Raw genomic sequence first — 11,917 nt, forward strand, 5'->3', positions numbered from 1 at the left:
ATATGAATGTTTTAGTTGGACCACTTTTTTCGCTTTGTGACAGATGGCGCCGTAATAGTCACAGACGTATAAGTATGTGGTATCACGTAACATTCCGCCAGTGCGGAAGGTATTTGCTTCGTGATACATTACCCGTGTTAAAATGGACTGCTTACCAACTGCGGAAAAGGTCGATATCGTGTTGATGTATGGCTATTGTGATCAAAATGCCCACCGGGCGTGTGCTATGTATCCTGGACGACGTCATCCAAGTGTCCGGACCGTTCGCCGGATAGTTACGTTATTTAAAAAAACAGGAAGCGTTCAGCCACATGTGAAACGTCAACCACGACCTGCAACAAATAATGATCCCCAAGTAGGTGTTTTAGCTGCTGTCGCGGCTAATACGCACATCAATAGCGGACAAATTACGCGAGAATCGGGAATCTCAAAAACGTCGGTGTTGAGAATGCTACATCAATATTGATTACACCCGTACCATATTTCTATCCACCAGGAATTGCATGGCGACGACTTTGACCGTCGTATACAATTCTGCCACTAGGCACAAATCAGCGATGAAGCGTCATTCACCAACAGCGGTAACGTAAGCCGGCATAATATGCACTATTGGGCAACGGAAAATTCACGATGGCTAAGACAAGTGGAACATCAGCGACCTTGGCGGGTTAATGTATGGTGCGGCATTATGGGAGGAAGGATAATTGGCCCCCATTTTATCGATGGCAGTCTAAATGGTGCAATGTATGCTGATTTCCTACGTAATGTTCTACCGATGTTACTACCAGATGTTTCACTGTATGACAGAATGGCGATGTTCTTCCAACATGATCGATGTCCGGCATACAGCTCGCGTGCGATTGAATCGGTATTGAATAGCGTATTTCATGACAGGTGGATTGGTCGTCGAAGCACCATACCATGGCCCGCAAGTTCACCGGATCTGACGTCCCCGGATTTCTTTCTGTGGGGAAAGGTGAAGGATATTTGCTATCGTGATCCACCGACAACGCCTGACAACATGCGTCAGCGCATTGTCAATGCGTGTCCGAACATTAGGGAAGGCGAACTACTCGCTGTTGAGAGGAATGTCGTTACACGTATTGCCAAATGTATTGAGGTTGACGGACAACATTTTGAGCATTTTTTGCATTGCTGTGGTATTTACAGGTAATCACGCTGTAACAGCATGCGTTCTCAGAAATGATAATTTCACAAAGGTACATGTATCACTTTGGAACAACCGAACTAAAAAGTTCAAACGTACATACCTTCCGTATTTTAATTTAGAAAACCTACCTGTTACCAACTGTTCGTCTAAAATTGTGAGCCGTATGTTTGTGACTATTACAGCGTCATCTATCACAAAGCGATAAAAGTGGTGCAACTAAAAAAAAAAAAAAAAAAAAAAATAAAATAAAAAAAAAAACAGTTGATATCCGTTTGAACTATGGCAGCGCCATCTAGCGGGCCAACCATAGCGCCATCTGGTTTCCCCCTTCAAGCCAGACAAGTTTCGTTCTTTGTAGTTTTTTCGTTTGACGCTTATTTCGTTAGATATTGGCCCGGTCACGATCAATGGACCACCCTGTATATATCTGAAGCTGCCAGATAAGTCGAAAAGCTATTTGCCTTGTTTGACATCCTTACTCTGTTCAGGACATATCGCCTTCTTTATGCTATAATGGGCGCATTTTCCATTCTCGATAGGTTATGCTCATCTCAGTGAACAGGCATCGAGCCATCGTACAGCAGATGGCGTGGGAGCTAGCCGATGCACATCCCGTGCGAACTGCGGATATCTGCTTGCGTCTATGTGAAACCTGCTCGTGTCTATATGAAGCATTGTGTATATTCACAGGTTTGGAGAAAAAGCTGAAATTATTGTCTATGTCATTATTCGGCCGAAGTCCTTCTCCTGGTGCAGTCATTTCAGACAACAACATGAAACTAAATGTAAAAGGATACAGGACTGCCACTGCAAAGCTATGTAACGTCTCATTTAGTACCGGGCATTGCTGATAATCGGGACGCAAATTGTTCACCGCTCCCGTGTTAATACATTCTCTGGGCGTGCGTTATTCAAATTAAATTATATATAACTGTCACGTTGAATGTTTAATCGAATAAACATAATTTCTGCACGGAGAGATCATCATCAGGCATCGCGCTGGCGTGTGGGCAGAGTGGACGTGTCGCGCCGCAACAAACACGACGCTGATGAGATGCAAATGCCGTCGCGTACGCGTGCGAATGCTGGGAAAACAGTTAACTACCGTTTGTGAATGCCAAAGCCTCCCCAGCAGTTGAAAAACGTGGACACTACCACCACGAAAAAGTGCGAATTCCGCTCTTTCCAGCTGACTGTTAATGTGGTTAGCGGTATAGGATGTATGAATAAATTGTTAAATTGTGGGTCGTCCAGTTACACAATCTGAAACTTAATGTAATTCATTAATTATTGCCAAAAACAGCAAAATATTAGGCTTCAACAGGACTGGTAAATATTTTAGGAGTTGGTGTACAGACTAATTCGAATAAAACACTCCCTATAATGTGTCGCCTTCATGTTGATTACAGAGACAGAGCTGGTTACAGGCATAAGTTCTAATTTCGGGTGTTGGTATGCCAGTTACTGTGAGTTTATTTGTCGACTGCCATTCTTGTTTTGAAGGGCAAGTTGCAAAAGTTGTATCTGGGTTGACATACACGCTGACGATGATAATATACAAAAGAATGGAAAAGAAAATTAAGGGTTTCTTAGATGACTATCAGTTTCGCTTTAGGAAAGATAAAGGCACCAGAGAGGCGGTTCCGACGTTGCGGATGATAGTAGAAACACAACTGTATAATAATGGCTCTGAGCACTATGGGCTTAACTTCTAAGGTCATCAGTCCCCTAGATCGTAGAACTACTTAAACCTAACTAACCTAAGGACATCACACATAGCCACGCCCGAGGCAGGATTCGAACCTGCGATTGTAGCGGTTGCGCGGTTCCAGACTGTAGTGCCTAGAACCGGTCGGCCACCCAGGCAAGCTGAATAAAAATCGAAACACGTTCATAGGATTTGTGGACCTAGAAAAGCGTTCGACAATGTAAAATGGTGCAACATGTTCCAAATCCTGAGATAAATAGGAATAAGCTATAGAAAAGACGGGTAATGTACAGTATGTACAAGAACCAATAGAAAAAAATAAGAATGAAAGACCAAGAATGAAGTGCACGAATTAAAGACGGTGTAAGACAAGGATGTAGTCTCTCGCTCCTGCTGTTCAATCTATACGTCAAAGAAGTAATGATGGAAATAATACACTCCTGGAAATGGAAAAAAGAACACATTGACACCGGTGTGTCAGACCCACCATACTTGCTCCGGACACTGCGAGAGGGCTGTACAAGCAATGATCACACGCACGGCACAGCGGACACACCAGGAACCGCGGTGTTGGCCGTCGAATGGCGCTAGCTGCGCAGCATTTGTGCACCGCCGCCGTCAGTTTCAGCCAGTTTGCCGTGGCATACGGAGCTCCATCGCAGTCTTTAACACTGGTAGCATGCCGTGACAGCGTGGACGTGAACCGTATGTGCAGTTGACGGACTTTGAGCGAGGGCGTATAGTGGGCATGCGGGAGGCCGGGTGGACGTACCGCCGAATTGCTCAACACGTGGGGCGTGAGGTCTCCACAGTACATTGATGTTGTCGCCAGTGGTCGGCGAAAGGTGCACGTGCCCGTCGACCTGGGACCGGACCGCAGCGACGCACGGATGCACGCCAAGACCGTAGGATCCTACGCAGTGCCGTAGGGGACCGCACCGCCACTTCCCAGCAAATTAGGGACACTGTTGCTCCTGGGGTATCGGCGAGGACCATTCGCAACCGTCTCCATGAAGCTGGGCTACGGTCCCGCTCACCGTTAGGCCGTCTTCCGCTCACGCCCCAACATCGTGCAGCTCGCCTCCAGTGGTGTCGCGACAGGCGTGAATGGAGGGACGAATGGAGACGTGTCGTCTTCAGCGATGAGAGTCGCTTCTGCCTTGGTGCCAATGATGGTCGTATGCGTGTTTGGCGCCGTGCAGGTGAGCGCCACAATCAGGACTGCATACGACCGAGGCACACAGGGCCAACACCCGGCATCATGGTGTGGGGAGCGATCTCCTACACTGGCCGTACACCACTGGTGATCGTCAAGGGGACACTGAATAGTGCACGGTACATCCAAACCGTCATCGAACCCATCGTTCTACCATTCCTAGACCGGCACGAGAACTTGCTGTTCCAACAGGACAATGCACGTCCGCATGTATCCCGTGCCACCCAACGTGCTCTAGAAGGTGTAAGTCAACTACCCTGGCCAGCAAGATCTCCGGATCTGTCCCCCATTGAGCATGTTTGGGACTGGATGAAGCGTCGTCTCACGCGGTCTGCACGTCCAGCACGAACGCTGGTCCAACTGAGGCGCCAGGTGGAAATGGCATGGCAAGCCGTTCCACAGGACTACATCCAGCATCTCTACGATCGTCTCCATGGGAGAATAGCAGCCTGCATTGCTGCGAAAGGTGGATATACACTGTACTAGTGCCGACATTGTGCATGCTCTGTTGCCTGTGTCTATGTGCCTGTGGTTCTGTCAGTGTGATCATGTGATGTATCTGACCCCAGGAATGTGTCAATAAAGTTTCCCCTTCCTGGGACAATGAATTCACGGTGTTCTTATTTCAATTTCCAGGAGTGTAGAAAGGTTAAAGAATAGGATTAAAATTCAAAGTGAATGGCTATCAGTTTTAAGATTCCTTGGTAACATGGCCATCCTCAGTGAAAGTCAAGATAAATTACAGGATCTGTTGAATGGGATAAGTAGTCTAATGGCTGCAGAAGGTGGACTGAGAATAAATTTAGGTTTTACAATTACAAAAATATTGTTCAGACATGCACGTTCCCTTGTCGACCTTTTACTGGCAGAGTATAAATTGCCGTGTTAAGTTTTTGAATACTGTGACAGTATACCTATGTGTTGCTACAATAAAATTTCCATTCAGATCTTCGCCTATTATAATATTACAATATATCCATTAAATCTCTCATTATTCACTTAAGAGTTTGTCTTACTTTTCCTAGAGAAAATCGAGAAACCTAACATCGTAATTTGTGATGACGATGTAAATAAAGTAAAAGAATACTGATACATACGCAGAGAAATAACTTATTACGGAAATGGCAAGGAAGATATAAAAAGCAGACTTTCGCTGACAAAAAGGGCATTCCTGGCCAAGAGAGGTTTACTGATATCAAATATAGGTCTTGCTGAACGAAGTCGACGAAGATCCAGAACTTCTAGAGAAGGCTATGACAAGAGACGGAACATGGGTATGAGGGTACATGACTTCGAAACTGAGAACCCAATCGTCTCGTCGGAAACTGTCTGAAGATACAAGACCGAAAAATCGGACAAGTTCGATGACATGTGGCGCTTCTCCTCACTGTTTTGTCCAATTTCAATGGGGTAGTGCAAGATAGTTTCCTGCCTTATTGTTCAAAAAAATGGTTCAAATGGCTCTGAGCACTATGGGACTAAACATCTGTGGTCATCAGTCCCCTAGAACTTAGAACTACTTAAACCTAACTAACCTAAGGACAGCACACACATCCATGCCCGAGGCAGGATTCGAACCTGCGACCGTAGCAGTCGCACGGTTACGGACTGCGCGCCTAAAACCGCGAGACCCCCGCGGCCGGCCTTATTGTCGTACGGTCGGTAAGGAATACTACCTGGAAGCTATTCGACGTTCGAATGAAGCAATCTGAAAAAAAGACTAGAATTGTGGCATAAATACTCGTGGAAATTTCGTGAAGATAATGCTAGCGCTCACACTTCAATGCCTATTCGTGATAATTTGGCAAAAAACAAAACCGTTATGTTAGGTACCGTACTTGCCCGACATGGGCCCCCAGGACTTATTTCCATTCACGAGACTGAATAGAACCACGAGAGGACGTCATTTTGCCGCCATTGGTGAGATAAAAACAGAATCGCTGAAGGAGCTGAACACCGTAATAAAAAGCGAATTCCAGAAAGGCTTCGAAGATTGGAAAAAGCGCCGGCACAAGGACGTTATATCTGAGGGGGATTACTTTGAAGTGAACAAAGATGGTGTTGATGAATAAATAAAGATTCTTTAAGAAAAACAAAAATTCCCCTTACTTCTCGCTCAGACCTCATATTTTTTGCACGTACTGTCCCATAGGTCGTTCGTATTTGAGAAAATGTCGTATTTCACAACTGCCAGTAGCCACTGATGAAATAGATCGTTCTATCATCTCATCATCACATACAACACCCTGTATAAAAGTGTTTTTATCGTGACGCCAAATAAAATAAAAACCATCTCGCGCCACTGCCATAACAAATAACTGTACAGCCAATAGTACGATAGAAACTCTAGTATTGACGTGAATATGAAAGAACACCCAGTTCGTTAAAAAAACTGGGGTTTTGCACCCAAGACTGTCATATTGTTACCGCTGGTTGCTGTATTATGGACTGGAAAACACAATATTGACGGTTATCTTTCATTAGACCTTAACATAATTTCATGATACCTGATGATGGTCAGAAGACCGAAACCAAAATTAATACCGATTTATTTCATCAGCAGCTTTCGACAGCTACGAAATACGGCACTTTTCAAGGCTGTTCGCAGCACAGATGACCGACCTCCGCGCTGCCCCTGGAGTAGGGGGACCTGAGATCCTGACACGGATCTCTGCGCGGGCGGATGAGCTACGCTTGGTGGCCGCTGTGCGGCGCGCGTGTGGTCAGCCGCCGGCAGATAAATCAAGCGGACTCAATCTTGTTGGTATAACGCCCCTTCGCACATCTGGCCGTTCCTTCCACTCCCCATCCGCTGCTCCCGCAATTCTCTCCTTCCTCCCTTTTCGAGATTTCTTTCAGCTGGTCCCTCCTCCCCGATGCTGGGCTAATGCCAGTAATTTTTCCGCCATCATTCTCTGCTCCTCCCTAGGCCATTTCTCTCGTGTAATTTACGGAGCCCACCTCGGTAAATACGTCTTCGCGCCATCTGTCTATATTCCTTTAGCGCTTTGTCGATTTCATTTCGCTGATGTTAATCTACTATCTTTTTTTTCTGTCTTCCGTGGGAATCGCATTCCAGGTAATCGGTTTCCGCTATTGGAATTTCACACTGCGAGTCCCAATCAGCTACTGCGAAGAAAATGCTAGATAGTACCAACACCTGATATCAAAGGCACTGATTGTGGAGTTTGGAAGAAACATTTCATCAATACTACGACACCTGACTTGAAATAGTTATTCGAAATATGTCTTGGACAATAAATATGAAACTGTAATATATTTGTTTATGCGGAAACAGTAAAACCGATCACTTGCATGAAGTATGCAGTGTAAATGTCTGTCGGATGAGACATAAGATTAAGTATTTTGTGGTGTTTTTGAATTTGCTGCCCAATCCTAAAATCGGCTCGACAGGTCTTGTATTTAATTAGCGCATATTTCTCCTCTTTCTGAATATATGTACTGTACTGAAGTGTTGTGCTCCAAGTGATCCCATATAGTAATATCCTATCCTGGATGCGTGATGACATCATGAGCAGTCTCCAAAAATTCTGATTCGCCCGCTAGCATGGCGCTCTTTTCCCTTTTGGTTGACCTCGCGTCCTTGTATTTCCGTGAACTTCCAGGTGCAGTTTTATTCTATTTGGTTTTTTGACGGTCCTTAAAAGAGAATCGACACGTCTGTTTCATTCGGGCTCCTGGCCATTGGCCATCAATAAAACCATCTCTTTCTTGTGCTTTTAGAAACTTGACTATTTAAAACGTCTCTCTCGTGAAACGTTGTACGTGAATTAATTGAAAGCAAAAGACCAACTGCGAGTTTTTGAGAAGCAAGGAAGGTGCTGGTCGTACTTTGGGCAACATTCATATTCTGAAGCCCAAATGAACCAGACATGTCAAGATTATTTGCATGCCCGTCAGTCTGGCATCCTGAAACAAATATTTATCAGTCATTAATTAACGGGCATTACCAATGGCAACGGTGCTAGACTTGACTGCAGGATAGTCTCTTTTCTTATATACAGGTATTTCCTGATACGTTTCTTTCATCACAGGCATACTGTTTCTGCTATTTACCTCTTAAACCCAGGCTATCTCGAAAGATTTTTGATTACTGTGAATGCGGTTTCCATTTATTAACACAGGACAAAGGTTTTACTACCATGTTACTGTTGTGGCGTAACAAGCTAGCTACGCCACACTGAGAAGGGAGCCGAAAGGCACGCGTACACACACGCCGACTGGCGTCAAGGCTGGAACAGGATAAGTAGTGAAAGCTAATAAGAAAAGTATGCAGCTCCTCGAATACCTATCTTTATTCCATCCTTGTGGTACATCGCTCTTGATAATACAAATAAGACTATCTTCAGATACGGTTAATGGCGCCTTGCTAGGTCGTACCCATGAACTTAGCTGAAGGCTATTCTAACTGTCTCTCGGCAAATGAGAGAAGGCTTCGTCAGTGTAGTCGCTAGCAAAGTCGTCGTACAACTGGGGCGAGTCCTATTCCGTATCTCCAGACCTGCCTTGTGGTGGCGCTCGGTCTGCGATCACACAGTGGCGACACGCGGGTCCGACAAGTACTAAATGGACGGCGGCCGATTTAAGCTACCACCTAGCAAGTGTGGTGTCTGGCGGTGACACCACAGTTACCATTAAAATGTAAATGTCGTGTGACTAGCGCCTCCCATCGGGTTGACCGTTCGCCGGTCTTTCGATTTGACGCCTCTTCGGCGACTTGCGTGTCGGTGGGGATAAAATTATGATGATTAGGACAACACAACACGAAATCCAGTCCCTGAGCGGAGAAAATCTCCGACCCAGCTGGGAATCGAACCCGGCTCTTAGGATTGAATTCTGTCGCTCTGACCACTCAGATACCGGGGGTGGACAAGTTATCATTTAGAACATCAGATATAGTACAGCCCTTCTTCTCCAGGAACGGGTGTCTAAAGACTGAAGAAAAATTATTGTACTGTGATAATCTAAATGGAAAAATGGTAGTAATACTTACACTGATGCTGTGGAAGCAAAGTTTAAAACGAGAGTTTTGTAAGAGATATGTAAAACAAGAAAACATATATAGCCAACAACGATAGCCTTCCTCCTAAGAAACGGGGGAAAAGTGAAAGTGTTTTGTACCACATTATGTGTATTGATTCGTTGCACAAAATACGGACGTATCATTGATAGTTCTTTGTACCGACCGAGGCGGTATAGTGTTGAGACACTGGACACGCTTTCCGAATGTCGGTGATTCAAATTCCTGTCAGGTCATCAGGATTTAAGATACTTGTGGGTTCGTTAAATTCCTTAAGGCAAATGCCACAATGTGTCTCCACAATGTTTCCTTTGAAAAGGACACCCTTGTGCTCCATCTCAGGTAACTGTGATGTCGACGCAATCGTAAACCATAATCTTCATTCATAAGTAAGGCGTTCCAAACTCAGAGAAAACTGCAAGACATAAAGATAAATGACACTTGTCAGTGTATAGTACACCTCCCGACTTTCGATTCGTGATACACGCCATGGCGTAATTGGAGCACGCACTGCTAGGCGGCAGGGTATCAGAATATGTAGACATAATCTGTCACATCGCACTACTTTGCTCTCGCGCATAGTCAACCCAATCAACAGAGTTCCAAAGCGGGCGGCTGCTGTTGCGCCTTCCCCGGGTAGTAGTAGCAGCAGCAGCGACTTCAGTGAACTGCAAACACGTGCCCTTCCTCTACCCATTTTTTAAAAAAACTCGAAAGATTTTCTATAATTTTCGCGTAGCCGTCTTCTGAAACCTCGGAAGTACTTGCGAATAACTCTATATACCATATGGCAACAGGCGGCCTGTTAAGTAGTCTATTCAGAAAAGCTAAACTAACTAACCAACTAGCTTAGTAACATGCTGGAATGTTGTTGAAAATACTTGTAAATTATATTTCGTAGGTACATAATATTAACGGATAGCTCTTGCACGAGTATGACTAAGTGGGAGCATGAAGTCTCCAGGACAGCAAAGTGGTTAGCGAACGAGCTCCGGCTCTGTTGAAGAAGAACGAAAATCACAAAGTATCCTGCCATTCACCTAAACTAATTTACTGAAAACAAAAGATTCTGGCTGTGTCAGCGATGGGTATTTGAACCTCACTCCTCGCAGCTGCATAGAGAGAGTCTTGAAATCCTTTCATGCGGGAAGTCGTGCACCTGGATGCACTGAGCCATTTCTGCAGCCTGTCTTCCTCACAAAGAATCCAAGTCCTGCTCATCGTAGCTCAGATGTCACGAAATCGCTGAATTGCCACCTGCCAGCATGTTGTAGACCTACGTCGCAAGTATTGTCATGACAAATAAACACTAAACACGGAAAAGACAGCGTTAGTACTCCCCCCACTAAGTAGTCCTCGATTACGGTGAGGAGGTTTCAGTAGCGTCCTCAAGGCACTTCGAACAATTTCTGATGTTTGTTGACGTCTCTGTCACTCAGAAATGACATCTGTACAATACTGGAAATGGTCTTCCAATTATATCAATATAAATACATTTCTTTGCTGCAAAAACACAAACTTATTTTAATTTTATCACAAAATGATTTGTTACAAATCGATTATTCTATTAAAGGAACAGTTAAATCAAGATAAATATTGAATTACAAGACAAAATTGCTGAACAGAACATGCCTTCAAGAGGGTTATACACTGACCAGCCAGAACATTATGACCACCAACTTACTACCGACATAAACCCGTCCAGGTGAGATCAGCGTCACCTGGCGAGAAATGACTGCAAGTCAGACGCACGCATGGTGCGTGCAGTGTCAGCAAACGTGCTATCCGTGTGTGGAATGAGGACGGTGCGCGATCTATGAATTTGACGGAGGGCGGATTGTGATGGCCCGGAGCCTCGTCAAGCGCATTTCAGAAACTACAGGTCTTATCGGGACCACATCGGCCACCCCACGCAATTGATGTCGGACGTCTTAGGCTGGGCAGACTGCTAAAACAGGAAGGCGGTGAACTACGACGGAAATAACACTAGACTACTGTGCTGGGCAGAATATAAGTGTGCCTGAACACACAGTGCACCGAACACACCTAACGAAGGGCCTCCGCACGACCAATGCATGTGCCAGTCTCAAAACAGCGACATTGGAAACTACCACTGAAATAGGCACGTGATCATCGACACTGGACGTTGGTGCAGTGATAAGGCGTTGCATAGTCTGATGAATCCCGATACCTTCTTCATCATGCCAATGGGAGGGCGCGATTTCGTCGTCTTTCAGGGGAACTGCTCCTTCACACCGCTGCTGGCGGCAGCTCCATTACGTTCTGGGGAACAATCACGCAGGCACCCACGGGTCGAGTGGAACTCGTCCGAGCCACCATGACGGTCAAGAAGTATCGTACATTGATTGCATACCACGTACACCCCTTCATGACAAACATATTTCCCGACGGCAGTCGTATGTTTCAGCAACATAATGCGCTATATCAGAAGGCCATGAGGGTCATGGAGTGGTTCTAGGAACACAGTTGCGAGTTTCCAGCCGGTTATCACTCGCTGATGGTTCGGCAGTTAAGTGAAAAATATGATTTCCTATTTCAGAAAAGTTCCGGAATGTATCCCTCAGGAGACCGCAATCTTGTGTGAATACAATCCACTACACCAATGTCTTCAGGAAATCCGTCCATTACGCTCAAACAATCCGTCACGCAGTGTAATTCTTTCCCAGAAGGAAACTTTATTTGCTGCTACAATACCCGATACATCACTCATAATAATTTTTTTCGCTGTTGTACTACGACTGCACATTATCGCTTTCACCA

The sequence above is a fragment of the Schistocerca serialis genome, chromosome 2, assembly GCF_023864345.2.
Source record: "Schistocerca serialis cubense isolate TAMUIC-IGC-003099 chromosome 2, iqSchSeri2.2, whole genome shotgun sequence".
Classification (NCBI taxonomy): Eukaryota; Metazoa; Arthropoda; class Insecta; order Orthoptera; family Acrididae; genus Schistocerca; species Schistocerca serialis.